Source organism: Leopardus geoffroyi, chromosome C1 (assembly GCF_018350155.1).
Source record: "Leopardus geoffroyi isolate Oge1 chromosome C1, O.geoffroyi_Oge1_pat1.0, whole genome shotgun sequence".
Lineage (NCBI taxonomy): Eukaryota > Metazoa > Chordata > Mammalia > Carnivora > Felidae > Leopardus > Leopardus geoffroyi.
Window position 1 is genome coordinate 94791701 of NC_059328.1, and position 14948 is coordinate 94806648.

Below are 14948 nucleotides of genomic sequence, written 5' to 3' on the forward strand. Positions count from 1 at the left end.
CTTTAGTAGGATTTTCTTTAACCTCCATGCATTTGGAGGTTTTCCAAGTATTTTCCTGTGGTTGATTTCAAGTTTCATGAGATTGTGATCTGAAAATGTGCATGGTATGATCTCAGTTCTTTTATATTTATTGAGGGCTGTTTTGTGACCCAGTATGTGATCTATGTTGGAGAATGTTCCATGTGCACTCTAGAAGAATGTGTATTTTGCTGCTCTTGGATGAAAAGTTCTGCATATATCTGTCAACTACATCTGGTCCATTCAGGGCCATTGTTTATTAATATTTCTGCCTAGATGATCTGTCCATTGTTGTAAGTGAAGTATTAAAGTCACCTGAAATTACTGTGTTCTTATCAATAAGATTGCTTATGTTTGTAATTGCTTTATATATTTGGGTGCTTTCAAATTGGATGCATAATCATTTATCATTTTTAGTTCTTGATGGATAGACCCCATAATTATGATATAATGTCCTTCTTCATCTCGTTATAGTCTTTACTTTAAAATCTAGTTTGTCTGATATAAGTATGGCTACTCCAGCTTTCTTTTGACTTCCAGTAGCATTATAGATGATTCTCCATCCCCTAACTTACAGTGTAAAGGTGTCCAGGTCTAAAATGGGTCTCTTCACATCACACAATCACCTTGCTGCTGATTACATGGCCTGGGGTCTCTGCCTTCTCCCCTTCTCCTCCCCCTGCCTCCCTGCCTCCCTCCCTCCATCCCTCCCTGCAACAGCCCTCCAGCTTGGGGTGGCTTGCTAGAGTAGGTGTGAAGGTTTCAGGTCACAGCCTGTGGGACTACTGCTGGGTGTGTGGGGGTGCTCCAGCTGCACCCCTGCTTAGTTTAAATCTTAAATGATGCTCCCCCACCACCCCCCCCCAAGCCATTGTCCCTTCTTCACTTTCCACCACCACCCTTGGCCGAAGCATAGATTGTAACCCCCTCTGCTCCCCTCTGAAATTGGCCTTTGGTGAGGAATTCAGGGCTCTCCCCATATCTTCTCCCCCACCTTAATCGAGGGGTGCTGCTTTTCCCTTCCTCCTCCTCAACTCCCTTTTTGTACCATCACCACCCAACACTTTCCACAATACTTCCTTGCTTTGGCCAGAAGCCATCAGGTAAGATTAGAAAGAGTCTCTGACTTCCCTCATTTAGTTTTGAAACCACATTTACTCACTCTCCACCAGCCTGGGAATGAATATTGGGTCCTCAGCCCTGCCACCCTCTGCTGTCATCGTCAGCTGATGCGGTTTTTTAGCTCAGGTTTTGATAAAGTGAAAAGAACAGTCACAAGGGGTACTCACACCTGCCAGCTCTCAAAGTTCTTGGTGGTTAAACTTGGAGAAAGGCCACAGAAGACACTTGTAAGCACACACGATCCCTCTGAATGAATTTTCTTTTCCTGTAATTGCTTTTGCTTTTAAAAACTGAAGAAGTTTTACACAGGGTTCTCATGTGGTCATCTTGCAATCCATTTGGGTCTAGTTTGGAATGTGGCAACTGGAACAAAAAGAACCTTGAATTCAGTGCATACTTTGGTTTTGGTGCTGCTGTTTCTCATGGTCTTCAGCAGGGATTGAAAAAGAACTCGGTGTGCACAGCAGATCCCCGAAATTGGCGGGCTTGACTTCCTGGCAAATTGCTGCATTTTTCCACTTTTCTGTTCAGGACCCTAAATGCTGAGATGTGGATGCATACCGAAATAAAAGCGATTCATTGTGTTCTAAAAAAATAAATAAATAAATAATAAAATAAAATAGAATAAAATAAAATAAAATGGGTCTCTTGTAGACAGCAAATAGATGGGTCTTGTTTTTTAATCCATTCTGATACCCTAAGTCTTTTGATTGGAACATTTAGTCCATTTACATTCAGCGTTATTATTGAAAGATATGGATTTAGTTTCATTGTGTTATCTGTAGGTTTCGTGCTGTAGGTTCAATGCTCAGAGACATTGTAGTGATGTCTCTGTCCCTTTGTGGTCTTTGCAACATTCCACTCACAGAGTCCCCCTTAGGATCTCTTATAGGGCTGGTTTAGTGGTGATGAACTCCTTCAGTTTTTGTTTGTCTGGAAAAACCTTTATCTCTCCTTCTATTCTGAATGACAGGCTTGATGGATAAAGGATTCTTGGCTGCATATTTTCCTATTCAGCATATTGAATATTTCCTGCCACTCCCTTCTGGCCTGCCAAGTTTCAGAAGATAGGTCTGCTACTACCCTTATGTGTCTACCCATGTAGGTTAAGGCCCATTTGTCCCTAGCTGCTTTCAGAATTCTCTCTTTACCTTTGTATTTTGTCAGTTTCACTATGACATGCCATGCAGAAAATCGATTCTTGTTATGTCTGAAGGGAGTTGTCTCTGCCTCCTGGATTTCAATGTCTGTTTCTTTCCCCAGATTGGGGAAGTTCTCAGCTATGATTTGTTCAAGTACACCTTCCACCCTTTTCTCTTCTTCTTCTTCTTCTGGGACTCCTATGATACAGGTATTATTATGTTTCGTTGAATCACTTAGTTCTCTAAGTCTCCCCTCATGCTCTAGAATTTTTTGTCTCTTTTCCCAGCTTCATCTTTTTCCATAATTTTATCTTCTATTTCACTTATTATCCCCCTCTGCCTCTTCAATCCTCGCTGCCACCACATCTAGTTTATTTTGCACCTCATTTACAACATTTTTAAATTCATCGTTTCTTGATCTCTGCAGGAATAGATTCTCTGCTGTCTTCTATGCTTTTTTCAAGCCCAGTGATTAATCTTATGACTATTATTCTAAATTCTTGAACAGATATATTGTTTATATCTGTTTTGATCAATTATTTAGCTGTCATTTCTTCTTGGAATTTCTTTTGAGGAGAATTCTTCTGTTTCATGATTTTGGTTAGTTTTCTGTCCCTTATGTGTTTCAAAACCTTGTTATGTGCGAGCACTACTATATTAAAGAGGGGTCATACACTGTCCAGGACCTGGCCCTTCAGGAGATGTTTTTGGAATGTGTTATGTGCTCTCTCTTGTTTGAACTCTGGTTGCTTTATCTCCCTATTTGTAGTGATGTTTTGGGCCCTCCACCAGGTGTGCTTTGATTTGTTCATTGAAGTAGCCCTGGAAAAAAAGTTAAAAACAAAAAAACCCCGTAAACAAACCAAAAAAAAATGGGGGAGGGAGTGAAGTGTTGGTGGAAGAGGCCTCATCCCATACAAAGAGAGAAATAACAAGGGTAGGGAAAAAGAAAGGAAAAGAAAATTGACTAGGCAGAGAAACCATATGGCTTAATCCAGAGAGAGAGGGGGGAAAGTAAAGAAGGAGATATAGAATAGGTATAAAGAGAATAGATTAAATATGTCTGCTTAAACAAACCAACAACCAGAATAACCAGACTGGAGGAGGGAAGAAATACAAAGGATAAAAGGAAGAAAAAAAAAAAAAAATATATATATATATATATACACATACACACACAAATTAAATTAGAAAATGCAAAACCACTTGGTGCCTTGGAACCATTGGCAGTGTGGTCTAGAGGAGGGGCTGTCTGGTTGGTCAGCATCAGGTAGATATCCACTTAACAGGTGCTGAAGGGAGTGGTTTGGTGTAGGCAGGTCCTGCCTCCACCATGGGTCTGCTGTCCATTCCCTGAAGCACCACTTTGTTGATGATGGGGAGAAAAATGGTGACACCCAGTCTCTCCTCCCCAGATTGGGTGTCCCAAACCCAGTCCTGAACTCTGTCCTGAACTCTGTTCAGGCAGCCCTCCAGTGCTGTGCAAGCACAAATAGGCCCGTTTTTTGTTTGTTTGTTTGTTTGTTTGTTTTGTTTTGCTTTGTTCTTTGGCTCCACAGTCTCCCGCACCTCCCTGGAGCTCATCTGGGATTCAAACCCAGATGTTCTAAAGGATCCTGCTCCATGCACCCCGATTCCAGGGAAGTGCCACTCCACCCTGCCGATAAATGGCCCCTTACTGGTGGGCACAGGCATGGTCCTTTGTCCTTTGAATGGTTATATACCTTCTTCCCACAGCACTCAAGGGAGGGGGTTGCTTTCTCCCACTGTAAACTGTACTTCTGAACCAGTTACCGAGCCCGGGGCAGTCTCCCCTCCTCCCCAGGTGTGCAAACTGGACAGCCAGCCCCAGTCCAGAGAAAGCCCCACAGTTAGAGATTGGATCTTTCTCCGTTTTTTTTTTTTCTGACCCCCCAGTCCATGGTTTTTCTCTTGTATAAACACAGTCCTGTACTTCCACAGCCTCTCTTTCTCTTCCCTTTGCCTCTCTGCAGAAGGGGGATCCCTCCCCTCTGTGCTTACACCACCCATTTTATCTTTCCGAGTTCACAATCATGCACAGGTTGTCCCCGTTGGCCCCTGGAGACATCTCTGTCACTCTGCAGCCCAGACTCTTGGAATTCAAAGTCCTCTGGCCTCTAGATTGCTGTGTTTGAGGGACGAGGGAACTTCAAGTCCCCCTACTTCTCCACCATGTTGGATTTCACACACCAGCTCCCACCACGACTCTTCTTGGGCAGCAGACAGCCTCGTTGGGAGCCATGCTCTCAAGTCTCCAGCTCAACCACTCCACCTACATCAGAACAGGAGCCCCCTACTTACATAAATCTCAAGTAAATCTTACCTGCGGCAGTGAGGAGCCTCACAGGCCTGCAGCCTGGCTGCAGGGCAGAACCAGCCAATTAGTTTTTAAAGTGCCAATAGATCTTTGTATCCTAGGGATCAAGTGTAAGTTTACATCAGATAACAAAAATAATAGTTTTTCACTCTTTTCAGTAAAAGAATTTTTTTCATATACCATCAGCATATTAGGGGTTTTATTCAGTCTGAAAGCAGTCTTAGTCACTCAAAAAAGTTTTGTTCATAGTCTCTTGGCTTAAGTTTTTTAAAAAGTTGATTACTTGAAATCATTTAAGAAATGTTTGCACTCCAGGGAGAGGGGTTCAGAATGGCAGCATAAGAAGTTCATTCTGTAAAAACGGATGGGCCTTGAGGGTATTAAATTAAGTGAAATAAGTCAGATGGAGGACAAATACCACATGATTTCATTAATGTATGGAATCTAAAAAAACCCAAATAAAAGACAAATAATATAAAAACAAACTCAGATACAGAGAACTGCTTGATGATTACCAGAGGGGAACTGTGTTGAGGGTGGGCAAAATGGGTAAAGGGGGTATATTTATGGTAATAGATGGTAACTAGACTTTTTGTGGTGATCACTTTGTAATATATACAGGTATTGAATTTTAATGCTGTATACCTGAAACTTATGTTATTTACAAATTTTACTCCAATAATAAAAAAATATGCTTGCATTCCCATCAGTTGTCAGTAGATGACAGAATAGGACATTAATCACACTCCAGTAGAGAGAGAGTCATTATATATGAACATACACTGGCTGATTTCGTTGATATGTTTCCAGCCTGTCTGTGTGTGAAATTAAGCTACAAATCAATGACAATGAGACAACTTTTTAATTCTACTCCTGAAACTAATATAACACTCTATGTTAACTAACTAGAATTTAAATAAAAACCTGAAAAAAAAATGTAGTGGACTGCTTAAGGAAATATAAAAGCACACAAAAATACTAATTCAAAGGGATACAGGAACTTCAATGCTTACAGCAACATTATTTCCAAGAGTCAAATTATGGAAACAGCCCGAGTGTTCAGGAACTGATGAATGGATAAAGAAGTTGTTGTATATATACACAGTGGAATATTACTCAACTGTAAAAAAGAATGACATTTTCCCATTTGCAGTGACAGGGATGGAGCAAGAGAGTATTATACTAAGTGAAATAAGTCAGAGAAAGACAAATACCATGTGATGTCACTCATATATGAAATTTAAGAGACAAAACAAAAGAGTAAAGGTGGGGAGAGAGAGGAAAAAAAAAACCCCAAGAAACAGACTCTTAACTATAGACAACAAAATGATGGTTACCAGTGGGGAGGTGGTGTAGGGATGGGTGAAATAGGTGATGGGGATTAAGGTGCACACTTATGTTGAGCACTGGGTGTTGTATGGAAGTGCAGCATCACCATATTGTACACCTGAAACTAATATTACACTGTATGTTAGTCACCTGGAATTTAACTCAAACTTAAAAAAAATAAAAAGTATAAACATTTCAAAATTAAGCAACATATTGCAAATGACCACTAGTTCAAAGAAGAACTCACAGTGAAAAGTAGAAACTATTTTAAGTTTAATAATAAAAACAATTTCAAAATCTGGGAGACACATTTAAGCATAGTTTAGGAGGAAAATGTAAAGCTTTAAACATACCTGTTTTAAGAGAAGAAAGTGAAGTCTACAATTCCACATTCAGAAAAGGAGAAAGAAAGCCAATTAAATCTGAAGAAAAATAGAAGAAAGGCAATGATAAAGAGCAACAATCAGTGAACAGAAAACAGACACATAATAGAGAAAATAAAGCCAGAAGTTTAATAAAACAATGACTCTTCTGCTAAGGAAATGTAGCCTCTGTTGTGTGTTGGCAAGACATGAAACTTATAAGGCTGAGGCTCATAGGGAAAAAATGGTTTACCAAAATTCCCAATATGTATGGGAATGGGCAGAGGCTACTAGTATGAGCCACAAAGGGTTCCCAGTGGCCTGCTCGGCAAAGGACCTCAGCAGGTTGCGTTGCTGAAGAAACCAATGTCTAGCACAGCTACCTCAAACACCCCCACCATTTTTGACTCAGAGTTTTCACCCCATAGATTTTTGCATTTGCAAATTCTAGCTGCCCAAATCCCTCTTGGATCCCTTCCCCCATTCCCACTAGATCCCATGAACCACACTGGTAGCCCATAGTCTCTGTGATGGCAAGATGTCAGCCTAGACCATGACAGCTGACCCTACCACCATGGGCACATTTGAGACTAGCCCTTCCAGTTGTACAACTATACAGCTATACATGTCACTGGCCTGGCTGCCATCACCAGACTATATTGCCATGTGCATACCCATGGCAAGGCCCTGGATCCACAGGAGCAAATGCCAACAGCCACGGCCTACATAGCTGTTTGTGGACCCAGACTGGTCCCATCTCCTGTCACTGGCCTGTATTGCTGTGCTCAAATACAGCTAACCCATGCAGCTGTGCACCTGCAATAATCCAACTTGACTCCAATTACCAACTTCCACTGCCACATGCACACCTGTGGCAAGACCCAGTAGCCACAGAAGTGCACACCCACAGCCAGAGCCCCCATAGCTGCAAGTGTGACTGAAGTTGACCTTAGCCCTTGCTCATTGCCCAACACCTTGCCAATTCATGTATGTCTGCAACTACTCCTGCCACTACACAGCTGAGTGTGTGCATAAGACAACTCCAACTATAACCCCCACCTGCTATGGCCTATAGCAGCTAGACCAGGAGGCAACACTAAGGATACAAGCAACACTTATAGCTACTGCAGACCCCCCCCCCCCCCAGAGAACTTATGAAGAACCACGTATTTGTTGATGTTGTGGATTCCAGCAGCCTGAGTCAATGAGACATCACATCTACCCCAGTCTAGGAGCCAGCACACACTTCTGCACGTGGCACTCTGTATGACTACCTGGGGTCACTACCTACAGCACTCTCTATTGTGCCCCCACCCACAGGTGAAGGTCTTTCTTTACTGAAGTCAGTCCCTAAAGTATGGTAGAGGTGAATGCTTCTTCAAATATGTGGAGGTATGTAAAGATATGTAAAGATAAAGGCATTACAAAAGTCAGGGAAACACACCATCCCTAAAAGAACACAGTCAACTTCTAGTAACTGACCCCAAAGAAATAGAAATACATAAATTGCCTGACAAAAAATTCAAAATAATTATTTTAATTTTTTTTTTATCTTTGAAGGAGAGAGGGACAGAGCATGAGCGGGGGCGGAGCAGAAAGAGAGGGAGACACAGAATTCGAAGCCGGCTCCAGGTTCTAAGCTGTCAGCACAGAGCCTGATGTGGGGCTCGAGCCCACGAACCATGAGATCATGACCTGAGCCAAAGTCAGACGCTCAACCGACTGAGTCACCCAAGCGCCCCTCAAAATAATTATTTTAAAGATGATCAGAGGGCTACAAAAGAACATAGATATACAACTTAACTATATCAGGAAAACAATAAAAGAGCAAAATGAGATAGAAAACAAACAATAAAAAGCAAAAAGAGAACATAAAAAAAGAACCAAACAGAATTCTAGAAGTGAAGAATACAAAGACTGAACTAAAGAGTTTAATAGAGAGCTTCAACAGCAAACTGGACCAAACAGAAGAATCAGTGAACTAGAAAACATTTGAAACTATCCAGTCAGAAGTGAAAAAAGTTTAAAAAGTGAAAAGAAGTGAAGAAAGCCTATGGGACTTATGGATGTTGTTAAGGGAAACTGCATTATTGGAGTCTCAGAAGGGGAAGAGTGGAAGAAATGAGCAAAAAGCTTATTTAAATAAGAGCTGAGAATTTCCCAAAAGTGGTGAGAAATTTGGCCATCCAAATTCATGAAGCTTATAGGTTCCCAAATTCAATCAAAGAGATCTTCTCCAACACACATTATAATACAACTGTCAAAAATCAAAGAGGGGCACCTGTGTGGCTCATTTGGTTAAGCGTCTGATTCTTGATTTGAGCTCAGATCATGATCTCACAGTTTCATGAGTTTGAGCCCTACATCAGGCTCTGTGCTGGCAGTGAGGAGCCTAGTTGGGATTCTTTCTCTCCATTTTTCTCTGCCTCTCCCTCAATCATGCTGTCTCTGTCTCTCTCAAAACAAAAACAAAAAACAAATAAACTTTAAAAAATCAAAGACAAAGAGGATATTGAAGGTAGCAAGAGAAAAGAAGATTGTCACTTACAAGAGAACTCCCATAAAGCTACTAGTGGAATTCTCAGCAGAAATCATACAGGCCAGAAGAGAATGGGAGGATATATTTAAACTGCTAATTAATTAATTAAAAAAAAACTGCCAACCAAGAATACTTTATTTAGCAAAGATATCAGAAATAAAAGAAAATAAAGACTATCCAGAAAACAAAAGTTAAAGGAGTTATCACCACCAGATCCGCATTTCAGGAAATGCTGAAAGAAGTCCTTTAACCTGAAATGATCGGAAGCTATCAGTAACATAAAAACATGAAACTATAAAACACACTGATGAGGGTAAGTATATAGTCAAAATGGGAATACTCCAATGCTATAATATGATGATATGTTAATCACTTAACTCTAGTACACTTAACTAACTAAAGTACAAAAGTACTAAAATAGCTATAGCTACAATTTTTAATGGATACACAATATACGAAGATGCAAACTGTGATATCAAAAACAAAAACACTGGGAGAAGGAGAGAAGGGTAGAGTTTTTGTATGTGATTGAAGTTAACTTGCTATCAACTTAAACTGTTATAACTATAAATGTTTATGTAAGACTCAGGTAACCACACAGGAAAAAAATCTATTATAGATACAAGATAAAGAGAAGGGAATCAAAGCATACCACTATGGGGGTGCTCTGTGGCTCAGTGGGGTAAGCACCTAACTCCTGATTTTGGCTCAGGTCATGATTTCATAGTTTGTGGGATCAAGCTCCACGTTGGGCTCTGTGCTGACAGTGCAGATTGTCTCCCTCTCTGCCCCTTCCCTGTGCACACTCTCTCTCTCTCAAGATAAATAAATAAACTTAAAAAAAAGGATACCACTATGAAAAATCATCAGTGCAAATAGAAAGAAAATGAGACAGGATGATAGGAACAAAAGAACTACAGACAGCCAGAAAACAGTAAGTTGGTATTAGAAAGAGCTTCACTATCAAAAATTACTGTAAGTGTAAATGGGTTAACTTCTCCAATCAAAGTTAAAGAGTAGCTCAGTGGATTTAAAAAACAATACACAACAGTATCCTGAAAACAAGAGACTCACTTAATTTTAAGGACACAGTAGGCTCATAATGAAGGATTGGAAAAAAGTATTCTATACAAATGCAAACCAAAACAGAGCAGCCATAGTTATACTTCTATCAGACAAAATAGATTTTAAATGAGAATCTGTAATAGGTGACAAGGTATCTCATTATATAATGATAAAGATGTCAATTCACCAAGAGATTATATTGATTGTACATATACATGCACCCAACATCAGAGAATCTAAATATATTAAGTAACAACTTACATCGGAAGAGAAATAAACAATAACATGAGAATAGTAGAGGACTTCAATACTTCACTTTCAACAATGGATAGGTCATCCAGACAGAATATCAATAAGGAAGTGTTAGATTTGACCTATACTTTAGATGAACTGGACTTAACGATTTATACAGAGCATTAAGTGCATAAAGAATATTCTCAAGAGTAGATCATGTGTTAGGTCAAAACACAAGTTTCAGAAAATTCAAAAAGATTGAGTGTCTCTTCTGACCACAACCTAAAAAAATCGCAAATATGTAGAAATTAAACAATATGCTCCTGAACAACAGATCAAAGCAATCAAAAGTAAAACCAAACAATATCTTGAGGCAAAGGAAAAAGAAAATAAAACATAACAAAACTTAAGGCATGCAGCAAAAGCAGTTGTAAGAGGGAAAATTATAACAATAAATGCCTACATTTAAAAAAGATCTCAAACAATCTAACTTTATACTGCAAGGAACTAGAAAAAGAACAAACTAAGCCCAAAATTAGAAGAAGGAAGAAAATAACAAAGCTCAGAGCAGAAATAAATGAAATAGAGAAAAGAAAATATAAAACAAAGGGTTGTTTCTTTTAAAAGATAAACAAAACTAAAAAACCTTTAACTAGACTTGGCAAGAAAAAAAGAGGACTCAAATAAATAAAATTACAAATGAAAGAGTTGTTATAATAAATACCACAGAAATACAAAGGTTGATAATAGACTATTATGAACAATTATATATTAACAAATTGGACAGCCTACAAGAAATGAATGAATTTCTAGAAACATAAACCTACCAGAATCATGAGGAAATAGGAAATATAAACTGACCAATAATGAGTTAGAAGATTGAATCAGTAATAAAAAAACAACCCAACAAAGTAAAACCCAAGACCAGATGGATTCCCTTGTGAAGTCTACCAACTATTCAAAGAATTAACACTGACCCTTCTCAAACTTTTCAAAAACTTGAAAAAGAGAAGACACTCCCAAATTTATTTTACAAGGCTAATACTACTCTGAAACCAAAGGCAGATAAAGACACTACAATAATATAAAAATCCCTTACAGATCAATATCCCTGATGAACATCAATGCGAAAATTATCAACAAAATATTATCACATTGATTTCAACAGCACATCAAAATATTCCCACACCATGATCAGGTGGGATTTATTACTGGGTTTCAAGGGTGGCTCAACAAATGTAAATCAATTAATGTAATATACAATATAAATGGAAGATAAAAATCATATGATTACCTTAGTAGATGCAGAAAAAGTATTTGACAAAATACAACATCAGTTGATGATAAAAATCCTAAGCAAATTAGGTACAGAAGGAAAATACCTTATAAGGACAACTATATATGACAAACCCACAGCTAACATTATACTCAACAGTGTAAGGTTGAAAGCTTTTCTTCTAAGATCAGGAACAAGACAAGGACACCTACTCTCATCACCCCTATTTAACACAGCACTTGAAGTTCTAGCCACAGCAGTAATCAGGAAGAAGAGGAGAAGGAAGAGGGGGAGCAGAGGGAAGAGGAGGGAAAGGAGGGGAAGAGGAGGGGAAGTAGGAGGAGGGGGAAGAGGAGGGGGAAGGGGGAGGAGGAGAAATAAAAGGCATACAAATCATAAAGAAGTGTACCTGTCTTTGTTTGCAGATGATATGATCTTATATGTGGAAAATCCTAAAGACTACCAAAACACTTTTATTTTTTTTGAAATTTATTGTCAAATTGGTTTCCATACAACAGCCAGTGCTCATCCCAAAACGTGCCCTCCTCAATACCCATCACCCACCCACCCCCTTCCTCCCACCCCCCATCAACCCTCAGTTTGTTCTCAGTTTTTAAGAGTCTCTTATGCTTTGGCTCTCTCCCACTCTAACCTCTTTTTTTTTTCCTTCCCCTCCCCCATGGGTTTCTGTTAAGTTTCTCAGGATCCACATAAGAGTGAAAACATATGGTATCTGTCTTTCTCTGTATGGCTTATTTCACTTAGCATCACACTCTCCAGTTCCATCCACGTTGCTACAAAGGGCCATATTTCATTCTCTCTCATTGCCATGTAGTACTCCATTGTGTATATAAACCACAATTTCTTTATCCATTCATCAGTTGATGGACATTTAGGCTCTTTCCATAATTTGGCTATTGTTGAGAGTGCTGCTATAAACATTGGGGTACAAGTGACCCTATGCATCAGTACTCCTGTATCCCTTGGGTAAATTCCTAGCAGTACTACTGCTGGGTCATAGGGTAGGTCTATTTTTAATTTTTTGAGGAACCTCCACACTGTTTTCCAGAGTGGCTGCACCAGTTTGCATTCCCACCAACAGTGCAAGAGGGTTCCTGTTTCTCCACATCCTCTCCAGCATCTATAGTCTCCTGATTTGTTCATTTTGGCCACTCTGACTGGCGTGACGTGATATCTGAGTGTGGTTTTGATTTGTATTTCCCTGATGAGGAGCGACGTTGAGCATCTTTTCATGTGCCTGTTGGCCATCTGGATGTCTTCTTTAGAGTGTCTATTCACGTCTTCTGCCCATTTCTTCACTGGGTTATTTGTTTTTCAGGTGTGGAGTTTGGTGATCTCTTTATAGATTTTGGATACTAGCCCTTTGTCCGATATGTCATTTGCAAATATCTTTTCCCATTCTGTTGGTTGCCTTTTAGTTTTGTTGGTTGTTTCCTTTGCTGTGCAGAAGCTTTTTATCTTCATGAGGTCCCAGTAGTTCATTTTTGCTTTTAATTCTCTTGCTTTTGGGGATGTGTCAAGTAAGAAATTGCGATGACTGAGGTCAGAGAGGTCTTTTCCTGCTTTCTTCTCTAGGGTTTTGATGGTTTCCTGTCTCACATTTCAGGTCCTTTATCCATTTTGAGTTTATTTTTGTGAATGGTGTGAGAAAGTGGTCTAGTTTCAACCTTCTGCATGTTGCTGTCCAGTTCTCCCAGCACCATTTGTTAAAGAGACTGTCTTTTTTCCATTGGATGTTCTTTCCTGCTTTGTCAAAGATGAGTTGGCCATACGTTTGTGGGTCTAGTTCTGGGGTTTCTAGTCTATTCCATTGGTCTAGGTGTCTGTTTTTGTGCCAATACCATCCCGTCTTGATGATTACAGCTTTGTAGTAGAGGCTAAAGTCTGGGATTGTGATGCCTCCTGCTTTCCACCAAAACACTTTTAGAACAAATAAATTCAATAATGTAGCAGGGTACAAAATTAACCTAGAGAAATAACTTGAGTTTCTATACACTAACAACAAAATGTCTGAAAAATAAATTAAGAAAGCAATATCATTTACCACAGCATCAACAACAATAAATTATTTAGGAATAAATTTAAACAAGGAGGTAAAACATCTATGTGCAGAAAACTATAAGACATTGATAAAAGAAATTGAAGACAACACAAATAAATGGAAAGATAGTCTATGTTCATGGACAAAAAGAGTCAATATTGTTTAAATGTCCATATTACCTACAGCTATCTAGATTCAATGCAATTCCTACCAAAAGTCTAATGGCATTTTTTACAAAAATAGAAAAAACAATTCTAAAATTTGTAGGGGAATCACAGAAGACCCTGAAGAGTCAAAACAATCCCAAGAAAGAAAAGAAAAGCTAGTCAGTACACTTCATCATTTGAAACTATGGTAAAAGCTATAGTAATCAAAACAGTATAGTACTGACAAAAAATAGCACATAGACAAATGAAACAAAATAGCACAGAAATAAACCCTCTTATATATGTACATATACAACCAACTAGTATTTGATAAAGAAGCTTAGAATATGCAACTGGGAAAGGATAGGCTATTCAAGAAATGGTTTTGGAAAACTGGAAAACCACATGTGGAAGAATAAAATTAGATCAATATTTTAAAGCACTTACAAAAATAAACTCAAAGTAGATTATAAACTTAAACATAAGACTTGAAACCACAAAACTTCTAGAATATAGGAGAAAACTCCTTGAAAATAGTCTTGGCAATGAGTTTTTGAACGTGACATCAAAAGTAAAGCAATAAAAGCAAAAATTAACAACTGGGATTATATCATGCTAAAATGCTTCTGCACAACAAAGGAAACAATCACAAAAATGAAAAGGCAATCCATGCAATGAGAGAAAATAACTGCAAATTATATATCTGTTAAAGGGCTAATATCCATGATAGGCAAAGAACTCATACAACTCAATAGCTGAAACCAACACTCAAATGGTCAAATGACCTGAAAAGACATTTTTGAGAAGACGACATAGATTGGCCTGTAATTCTGCTTTTAAGTGGGGTCTTTGTCTGGTTTTGGAATCAAGGTAATGCTGGCTTCATAGATGAGTTTAGCAATTTCTTACATTTCTATTTTTTCAAACAGTTTCAAGGGGAATAGGTATTAACTCCTCTTTAAGTGTCTGGTAAAATTCCCCTGGGAAGTCATCTGGCCCTGAACTTCTGTTCATTCAGAGGTTTTTTATTACTGATTCAATTTCTTTGCTGGTTATGAGTCTGTTCAAATTTTCTATTTCTTTCTGTTTTAGTTTTGGTATTTTGTGAGTTTCTAGGAATTTGTCCAATTCTTGCAGATTGCCCAGTTTGTTGGCATTTAATTTTTCATAATATTCTCATTGTTTGTATTTCTGTGAGTTTGTTATTTCTCCCCTCACTTGTGATTTTATTTGGGTACTTTTCTTTTTGTTAAATCTGGTTAGGGGGTTATCAATTTTATTTTTTTTTTTTCAAAGAACCAGCTCCTGGATTCCT

General features: G+C 38.7%; 1 long non-coding RNA gene across 1 annotated transcript; it reads right to left on the reverse strand.

The window, feature by feature from the left end:
- Window positions 1–743: 743 nt before the first annotated feature.
- Window positions 744–10187, reverse strand: LOC123598426. The gene is made up of 3 exons (XR_006712596.1): window positions 10177–10187; window positions 7329–7330; window positions 744–863 (listed from the first exon to the last, which is right to left on the reverse strand). It is a non-coding gene; the product is annotated as an uncharacterized LOC123598426 (long non-coding RNA).
- Window positions 10188–14948: the final 4761 nt, after the last annotated feature.